General features: G+C 44.9%; 1 protein-coding gene across 1 annotated transcript in view; it reads left to right on the top strand.

Moving 5' to 3' along the window:
- Nucleotides 1–9,537: 9,537 nt before the first annotated feature.
- ADCYAP1R1 (ADCYAP receptor type I) overlaps nt 9,538–9,920 on the top strand; it is a 133,437-nt gene continuing 133,054 nt past the window's right edge. Inside the window, exon 1 of the mRNA XM_008502214.2 lies at nt 9,538–9,609. The gene's annotated coding sequence lies outside the window, so the exon portion shown is untranslated. The remainder of the gene's footprint in view (nt 9,610–9,920) is intronic.

Here is a 9,920-nt window from a genome sequence, read left to right as displayed (position 1 = left end):
TGCTTTTTCCTCCCAACCACTCCCTTTTCTTTTCTCTGCTAGGTTTGACAGACTCCAAGGAACAAGCGTGGCCTTGTTGTGAACATTTAATCTAATTTAATGTTTTCATATGTTCATTTTACAGGAGGTGGAGACAGAAAGTTTGTATGAACCTGCCTTGGATTGTTTGCATGGTATTTTCATCCTCAAAGAAGAGAAGCAGATTGTCAGGGAGGCTCCAGGCTCCTGCAGGAGAAGTTTTATACCAAAGTCAATAGACTGCAAAGAGTGCCAGGAGGCATGGGAACAGTAGAAATATCTACTGGAAGTCCAAGGAAAAAGATTTTTAGCTTTGTTAGATTTGATTTAAGACAAATGGCTTTCAGGCAAAAAGTGGAGGAAGACAATTTAAACAGAAAAAGAAAAAAAAAACCCCAAACCAAAACATATCAAGGGAAAAAAAGGGGGAAAAAAAGAACATACCTGTAATATCTGGTTGTGTTCTAGTGACAAATGATATTCACTCTCACAGATCTGATTCACAATGATGACAAACTGCTACTAACAACAGTCCCAGCTCTTCTTTTGATGCAGAGATACTCTGTGACTGTTAACTTCCCATCCTTTTCCACTGCTAATGTCTCTTATTAGAAGGCACAACTTCACATAATAAATGCTATGTGGCACCTAGGACCCCAAACTGTGTCTTCATAAAAACAAATATATGTAATAAAAGGAGTAAGGAATGGAGGTAGTGAAGAAGTTCTGAAAGAAATATAAATCAAACCAATTCAATTCTCTAGATAAAAGATTATTTCCTCAATATACATAAAGAATTACATCAGGAAAAACAGCCAGCAGGCATCAGTCCCACATGAGAAAGCTCCTTGAGTGGCATTTGTAGATATATCAAGAAGCTCCTTCTATTAAAACCTTTTCATTGTGGCTTGGCAAACACAGATTTGATGCTCAGGCTAATCAGGCACCTTCTGCAGCCTGGATTGGAATGTTGGTTTCTTCCATCTTCTCTTTTTTTTTGAAGGAAAAGAGATTCATTGGTCTTCTTCTATAGCTGAATAATTTTTCCAGTTGTTCAGCACTAGAGAAGAATCTCTCTCCAAAGGTATTATATGAAGGAAGAGAAGACCAGATGTTAGACTTCAATAATTTTGAGCACCAGAAGCAAAGACCATAACCAGAACTGGATGGTCCTCACCTCACAAAGAGGAGGACCAGCAAGGAATTTAACTGGAGCCAGAATGTCAGAGAAGGGAGAAGAGAACCATTTGACTTCAGTGTTAGGGGAGCCATCTGTCTGTGCATAGGGAAAGGAAGGCAGAGTCATCCCAAAGTGACAAAGCTGGCTTATAAATCAAGATAGTTCAGCTGGAAAGTGTGACCTTTGGATTTAGCCACAAGCTGGTCATTAATAACTCTGGTAAGAAGTGTCTGAGGAGGATGAAATGCATCCTTCAGCTGCTGCCAAAGGAGAAAAGATGAAGGAAAGTGAGTGTCAGGTGGAGGTGGAAGCTGGATAGGTCAGTGAATCCTTCCCTGCTGTATTTATTATGCTTTAATTAGGGAGAAGTTCTCTGGGTCAAGGCTTAGGCCACAAATCCTCAAGCCATTAATCTGCAGAGCCAAAATTCTCCTCTCGGCTCCCCTTCAGCCTCCTGCCAGGTTTGAAGGTCAAAGGGAAAATTCTCTTGGGTGGTTTTGGTTTTAAGAAAAGTTTTAATAAATTTAGATGGTTACCCACACTCTTTGGAGCTTTCTGCTTATCAGTCACCTTCTGATAAATGTCCATGAAGGTTTGTATGCTTGCAGAGAGCTCTTTCTATACTTCTTGTCAAGCAAGAACTGCAACTTTCAGCTGTCAAGGTAAATCTATTCCTTCTGACATTTTTTTGCTTCAGCTCTTTATCCACCATATCCACTATTCCAAGATAAAGAGTGATAAAGAATAATCCTTACACCTCTATCCCCTTATGGTTGCACGATTTCTTTTGCAACAATCACAAATTCTTGTTACTATTAAAAGCTTTGAGTATCTTGAACTTCTCTATATTTGTAGGTGGGAACTCAGATCTATCAATTCTATCTTTCTGCAGACCTGGACTTGAAGTACAGTTTGAATGACAGACTCTTTCTGCACTCTTTTTCTATTGGATGTTCTTGTCATCAGCTTTGCTTGCTGCAAGAAGCAATACATCTTTTGGTGCCTTGTGCTCTCTGAAGCATCAGATATCTGTTCCTCCTGCCCTCTGATAAAATGCTGCTGTCACAAGGTAATATCTATTGCCATCTGCAAGTGCTGAGTATGGACACACAGCATACCCAGTCTTGGTCTCTCTTCCAATTCCAGTTTTTTTCAGGCTTGAAAAGGAGAGAAACTCCCACTTGCTTCATCAGGACATAAGAAAACTGCCTCCTGGAGAGAAGCACAGAGCTCAGTGACTGAGGTGGATTAAGATGGTTCATTTTGACATTTCCTTCCCTTCCCTTTTAGCACCATCTGATGCCATGTTCCTTCTCACAGCAGCAGTTTGGGCTTACATCTTAATGACTAGATAGCTCTTACCATCTAAACCAAAGATGCACCCACCTCAAGCTCTTTTTATTTATGCTACTCATGTTTCACATCACCCCCACAATCTCTTTAGTGAAGAGGGATGAGGTGGGTTTGAAGTTCAGGAATACTCACTATAATAATTAAAAACTAGTTGATTCAGAGAGGTGGAATTTTCTTGATTAGAAGCCCAAAACTCACACAAATTTTATCATTTTTTGCCAGAGTTTCCATAGAATTTCTGGTGGGTCACATCTCAAGACTTCATTGCAGTTTGGCATGAACATTAAATTTTAAATCCATTTACATGAACATTTGTTTTTACAAACAAGGACCAGAAGAGTAGTAAATTCAACCAAAATCAAAACAAATTGATTTGGTGTTGAGATGCAACAACAGAAAATGTAAGAATGTCTGCTCTGAGTTACACCAGACATCATCATGTAGCCTTGCAATTCCCTGGAAAAAAATATAAGCAAAAGGTAAGCATTAAGGTATTAGTGTAAATTCTAAATTGCCTCCCAGCATCTACTGAAAAGTGTCTCACAGGCTTTCTGAGAAGTAGTCTTGTGGTGTTTAATTGCCTTTGTGGACTTCTTCTCCATGAGTTTGCTTTGATGTCTTGGAAGCATCTAGCACCCACCAGGTCATATAACATTTTTGGTAATTTGTGGTGTTATTTTTGACCAGTCCTGCCTGATTTTGGTTTGCCATCTTTCATTTTTTCATTAGGAAGGACAGTGGATATTGTTTCCTTATTCACTTTCTCTTCACTTTCTCAGTGACTTTTTCTTTTTACAAAGCTCCACCATTTCCCCGATAGGCAGTCTTGATTGAAAGCTGAAAAATCTTTATCTTGCCAATTCCTATAGGTAATTCACTCTATAAGTTTACTTGTCTTGCTGACCTCCTGCTGTATCTTTTTCATAACTACTTTGCCCTTTTTCTCTGTCACAGGAGCTGAAATCCCCTTCTGTTGACTCCTTTCAGTGGGGATGTGACTTTCACTGGGAGGATGCTCCACTCCATGTCATTTCTTTACATGAAGCAGAAATTTCTTTACATGAAACTGCTGATCTTGAATCACAAGAGTTTGTCAGAGGGCATCATCAGCTTATTTACCCAAGAAAAGGTGGGTTCTGCCCTTGTGCCAAGCAGGAGTGGAGCTCCAGAAAAGAGAGATGGGAAAATAATTCTGAGTTTATTGGTAACTCTACCTTTGACTTCAAGAAAGGTGTCTTACTGGAGCCTTGCATTGGTCATCTGAACATTTTGTTGTGTCTAAAAACATTCCCTTGAGTTTAGCAGATACAGTAAAGGAGCTACAGAAGACCCAGGGTCACCTGAAGCAGCAGCTGCTGCAAGTAAAGGTTCTCTAAGGCATCTTAAAAGGCACTGGATAATTCTCCCTAGATATTTGATTGCTGCCTAAATGTTACCAAAGCTGTAGATATTGAGAGAGCCAACAGAGTCTAGGAAGCTCTTTGGTTGGTCACATGCAGGTATCTATGCCAAGCTCAGCATATCTTTGGTCCTCACTTATTTTTAGCACTGGATCTCTGTTGACTGCAGTGGGAGACCAGACCCAGCTTCCATGTGGATACCTACAGTCTGCAAACTGACTCCCATCCTTTGTCCTTGGGATGTTGTGCCTTGTTTTGTGGCAGTCTGTGAGGTCTGGTCAAGGTAAGGGATGGCTAGAGCCATTTAGACAAGCATGCCCTTCTTCTTTGGGTGGCTAGCAGAGCATCCCTTCCTGTCATGCCCAACTTCTGGTGGGTGATTTCTGCATTTGGAAAAGCCTGGCTCAAAGGCACATAAGCCTGATTTGCATGCACTGCACCCCAAGCTTAATGTGTATCCTTGCTCCCCTCATTTTTCCTCTGTAGTCAACTCCAGAGTCTTCTGCAGGAGAATGTGGGGAGGAGGAGCTGGTGAAGAAAGCTGCAGTTGTTCTCTGATAAACCTCATTAAAGTGCAGGGGGGGTTGGAAAGAAAGGCTGGAGACACTAATCAAGGGGTTTGATTCAATTCAATTCCCTTTTAGGACAGACAGATCTGCAGCCTCTTGTCCAGTCAGCTGGGACTGAACTTAGCAGCATCTCAGTTTGTCACTGAGATGCAATGCCATCTCCCAGCATCCTGAGGCACACATCCTTCTGGGCTAAGCTGCCTCATACTTACTGAAGGTAAGAGCTACATTTTTTTAAGTTCACAGTTTGAGTTGCCACCTTAGAATATAGTGTTGTAAACCTTTGCTTGTGCACCAAATATTTCCCAGTTGATTATACATTCCTGTATCGGGAACAACATGGCCAGCAGGTCCAAGGAAGTGATTCTGCCCCTGTACTCAGCGCTGGTGAGGCCACACCTCGAGTCCTGTGTCCAGTTCTGGGCTCCTCAGCTCAGGAAGGAGATTGAGGTGCTGGAGCAGGTCCAGAGAAGAGCAAGGAGGCTGTGAAGGGATCCAGCAGAATTCCTGTGAGGAAGGGCTGAGGGAGCTGGGGGTGTTGAGGCTGGAGAAGAGGAGGCTCAGGGGAGACCTCATCACTCTCTACAACTCCCTGAAAGGAGGTTGGAGCCAGGGGGGGGTTGGGCTCTTTTCCCAGGCAACTCTCAGCAAGACAAGAGGGCAGGGTTTCAAGTTGTGCCAGGGGAGGTTTAGGTTGGAGATTAGAAAGAATTTCTTTCTGGAGAGGGTGATCAGGCCTTGGAATGGGCTGCCCAGGGAAGTAGAGGATTCTCCGTGTCTGGAGATATTTCAAAAGAGACTGGATGTGGCACTCAGTGCCATGGGCTGGGAACTGCAGTGGGAGTGGATCAAGGGTTGGACGTGATGATCTCTGAGGTCACTTCCAACCCAGCCAATTCTATGAATCTATGACTCTATGATAATAGATAAGTATTTAGCAGACTGCATTCTCCCTGGCTGTGGACACAGTGGTACCAGTAGAATTCTCTTAAAACAGCACAGCTCTTTCCCACAGCTAGAAAAGGAACAAACAACTGTTGTTGTCTACAAAAAGAGCTGTTTTCTCCCACTCTCTACTTGCACTAGATCTTGTCCTAAGGAACCAGGAGATGTCTCTTTCTGACTATTAAAAATCTGCTGACTGGTAGGAAGTGTGAGGTGTATGCAGACCAGAGGGCTCCATCTGGCATGAGATATTTCTCAGCTTCACATCTCAGCTGACCATCCTTTTCCTTCAGTTCTCTTTTCCATCCCCAGCACAGCTGATCATCCCATCAGAGGATCTGCAGGCCAATAGGGTCTGGCAGGTGGGATCTCAGTGTGGGTGGGAGGCTGGGGCATTACCTGAGGGTAATTCTTGTCCTAGAAAAGGAGAACAAGCCAAGTGGGTGAGTCTCAATATTTCAGGCTTGTCAAACCTGAATGTGAAAGAGGGATTCATCTCATTAAACTTTGAGGTCTACTGTGTGGGTGTCACCAAGCTGGGTTAGTGTCCCCACTGTGTCTAACAGCAGTGGATAGAAAAAGGCATATTTAGGACACTCCCTCTGAGCTGTTTTCAGTATCTCCTTGGGCTGAGATGGATTGTGACTGCACTGATGAGATCTGACCTTAATACAAAGGTGGAGATGGTTGGCCAGCTCAGACTTTGCTGTTTGGACAACTAAATCCCATCTGAGGTGTCAAATTAAAAGAAAAGGACAAGAATCCCTTCCAACAGAATATCCTGAACCCAGCCTCAGCAAACACTCTTGCAGCCCCCTTGGTGGTGTCCTGGCCTGATGAAGGATGACAGATGGATGGCTGTAGGTACCCCCCACTTCTCTCAAGAAGCCTTCTCCTGCCCTTGTCAGTCTCCCATGTTAGCCAAGATAATGGCTATTACCCTTTGCACACACTTAAATAATGATTCATTTAATAGACAGCTAATGAGAATAATAAAGCATCATTTGCCTAAAAATCTCTTAACTGTTTTCTAAGAAAATTGTCTTCTTCAGAGAATGAAGTTCTTAGATAGATTCTCCTGACTACTTCAGTAGAAAATATGATACAAATATCAGCTGAGATCATCTAAGGCAGCCCAACTGCAGCTGGATGCTGGCCACTAGATGATTCTCTTGGCTCCTTGCCCTTCTCCTGGGAAAGTTAGGGAGCAGATACTGGAGCAGCACATAATAATTGAACAGCTGGGAGCTTTATTCTGTGCTTAGCAACCCAAGACAACATTATATTATGGGGCTTCTGGTTTTTGAGGTAGGACTGCCATAAATTCAGCAGGTTTTGAGGGGAAACAGCTGGGGTTCTGGTTTTTTTTTATTATTATTATTATTTTGGGGGGGTGAGGAAGAGGTTCTTTAAGTCCAGACAGCATATATAGGTACCTTCTCATGGGAAGTAGAAACATTTTGCTTGGAGGTTTTTTTATTCTGCATCTTGCCCTTTAGGGTGCAGAAAAATAAAGCTGGCTGTCATGCATATAACAGGTAAATGTCTTGGCTCCCTTTATACATCATCAAAATCTGGTCAGGTGTTTTATACTATGGACACATATAAAGTAGTTGCGATGGATGACAACCCAACAGTGCTTCTCTCCTGTTAATGTCTGCCTAAAGTTCCCAGGGTGATATCTCAGCTGGACAATGCAAACATCTACATCTTTTCTTTGGCATCCCCCTCCTTGTATTTAGAGAGGTGGCTAAAAGCTGTGGGATGTGGCTTGGGAAGATGGCATAACTGAAGGGAAACTTGCAGAATTAAGCTTTGAAAAGTCCAGCTGATTCTTGGGACTGCCCCATGATGCTGGAATAAAACCAGAGCTGAATGTGTTCCCAATGGATCTGTGCATGGTTTCCTCAAGGGAAGGCAACTATGAAGCCACGGGGTGGTCTTGGCCAAGGAACTGGGAGCTGGGCTCGGTTTTAGTGCTTCTGTTGTGGAGTTTTGTCCCCTCAGGCTTCTGCACCTGGACTGAGAGCCACAAGGACTGGAACTTTTAAGTTATTAACTGGGTGAAGGATTTTCAGTCTGGACAGGTAGTGGATTTAGTTGCTATTATGGGCAAATTGCCCTTTTCCTCCTTTGTTTAATCTGGGAGTAAGGTAAAGACAAGGATTTGAAAGAAATTTGGATGCTTGGGGAAATGGAAGATGGGAGATGCAGAAAAGGAAGAAGTGGTAAAAGACAAGCTGAGAAAAAGGCTTCCCCAGTGCAAAGAGCAACAGTAGCAGTGTCCCAGGTGCTGTGAAATTTAGGGTAATAACCTCATCAGCAGGCAGCTGCTGTCACAGCACAGCTCTCAGACAACTTGGGCATGGATGTGGATGTTAAGCATCTCAAGTTCTTGACATGGATCTGTGGGGGCTGAGAGCAGAGTGGCTGGCAGCAGCAAAAGCAGTGAGGTACCATGTGCCTCCCCAGGATGCAGTGGCAGAGGGCTCCTCTAGGCCTGCTACAGATGGTCTGACTCCTTTAGAGATCATTTTCCAGGTCTGGAGAGCTTTCCCTGGAGTGCTGCTCTCTGCAGAAGGGAGCAGTGACCAGATGCTTTTGTGCACTTACCTTGCAGGTGACATGTGCCACCCTGCTCTTTTCCAGACACAGCTCAAAAGAACTGACTGGGCATCCCTTTCACTTCTCACCAACCATCTCAGCCTTCCCTAAAACTCCCTTCCACTGGTCTTCCAGCAACAGGTACCACTCCTGCACTGCTGTTCCAGGAATCCTGAAGCAATGCAGACAGAACTGATGCTGTTGTTCCTGTGCAGTCACCTTCCTGGGTGTGTGTGTGTCTGTTTTGGGAAAAAGGAGGAGATCCTTTCCAGAAGCTGAGACCTCATCCTAGACACTTCCCACCTGCCTATCTGCAATCCACCATCTGCAAAATGCTGCTTGTAGGTGAAAGTCCTGCTCCATTTCCTCTCTGTTCCCCTCGCTGCCAACTCCAGCTACTTTATTGCTTTTCTTTGCAACCAACTCTTCTGCAGCTCAGGGAGAAATCGCCTCCCTGCATTCTCCCTTCCACCACCAACCCCCTCCAAGCCATGATGCTATCCTCCCTCTCATCATCGTGCTTTGCTGACCCTCATTTAAAAAGAAATCAAACCTCGGGGATAGCAGCAACGATGTTTAGGTGACAGGGAGACAGAGGCTTTGGGGGAGAGGAGGTAGGAGGAGGACAGAAAAAAAAGGGAAAGGGGGTGAAGCACAGCTTGATTTAAGAAACTTAATTTGAATAAACCCTCCTCCTGCTCTTCCTCATTGGTTTCATTCTCTTTCTCCATATTAATGAGAGCAGCCAAGGGAAAGCTATTGGTTCCATATCGTCTTTCATTTCCTCAGGCACTTGGGGGAGGAGGTGTTTGCATTTCTCCGCAGGACCAGCTCGCTTTGCAGAGCATTGTCTGGGTATGAGAATCAGACACACACACAGAGAAATCCAGGGGTGAGCACGACACAGCCTTGACTCGCAGGCACAGCATCTGATCCAGCCTGAACACCCTTCTCCTCGCCCACCCCCAACCTCCCGAGCAAGAATAATTCTCTAAAAACAAGAACAAAACCAAACAAAAAACAAACAAACAAACAAAAAAACCCAAACAAACAATCAAACAAAACAAGGCTGAAAAAAAAAAAAAAAAAAGAAAAAGAGGGAGGAAAAAAAGTTTGCAAATCTCCCGCCTCCCTTCTCGATTTTTTTTTGTTTTGTTTTGTTTTGGGGTTTTGGGTTTTTTTTTTTTTTTTTTTAATTTAACGATGGCAGATTCCTTCACGGCCAGGACCTGGCCCATCCCCTGAGCAAAGGCAGCCTGGACATGACCGGCAGGCGAGGGAGGAGGAGGAGGAATTTGGATTCTCTCCGGAGGCACCGACCCTTCCTCCGCTCGGTACCAACCAGGCTGGGGGGAGCCCGGCCCGGCCCTGGCCGCTCAGTTTCCCCGCAGACATCCGGACCTGCAGAGGTTCAGTCGGGGACCTTCTCAGTGTCTCTGTGTCCACCCCAGCGCTGCCTCCCAGCCCACCGGCACCCGCCCCTCCCCGGCACGGCGGGGATGCAGCATCTCCAGCACCGGGACGGATCCTTGCTGCAATGGTAAGTCCTTTGCTCCCGCTTCTCTCCAACCTCCCCACCCGGGGGTGACACCGCTCCGGTTCCCAGCCCGAGCTGGGGACTGGGATGGGGTCGGGAGGGGGGGGGTTCTGCCCCGCTCCAAACCCTGGAGATGCCAAAGCAACACTACTGCAAGCCTTGAGAGAAAAGGAACCGCCGGCTTGTCTTAGAGTGACATTGATTTACCGGCTCTTTCCTCGTCTTCCCCAGGTCCTGGGAATACTTTTTTTTTTTTTTTTTGGGGGGGGGGGGGAGGAATTGCATGCAGGCTTTCTGCCTTTATCCAGACCTGC

The sequence above is a fragment of the Calypte anna genome, chromosome 2 (assembly GCF_003957555.1).
Source record: "Calypte anna isolate BGI_N300 chromosome 2, bCalAnn1_v1.p, whole genome shotgun sequence".
NCBI lineage: Eukaryota > Metazoa > Chordata > Aves > Apodiformes > Trochilidae > Calypte > Calypte anna.
This window is presented reverse-complemented; position numbering and strand designations above follow the sequence as displayed.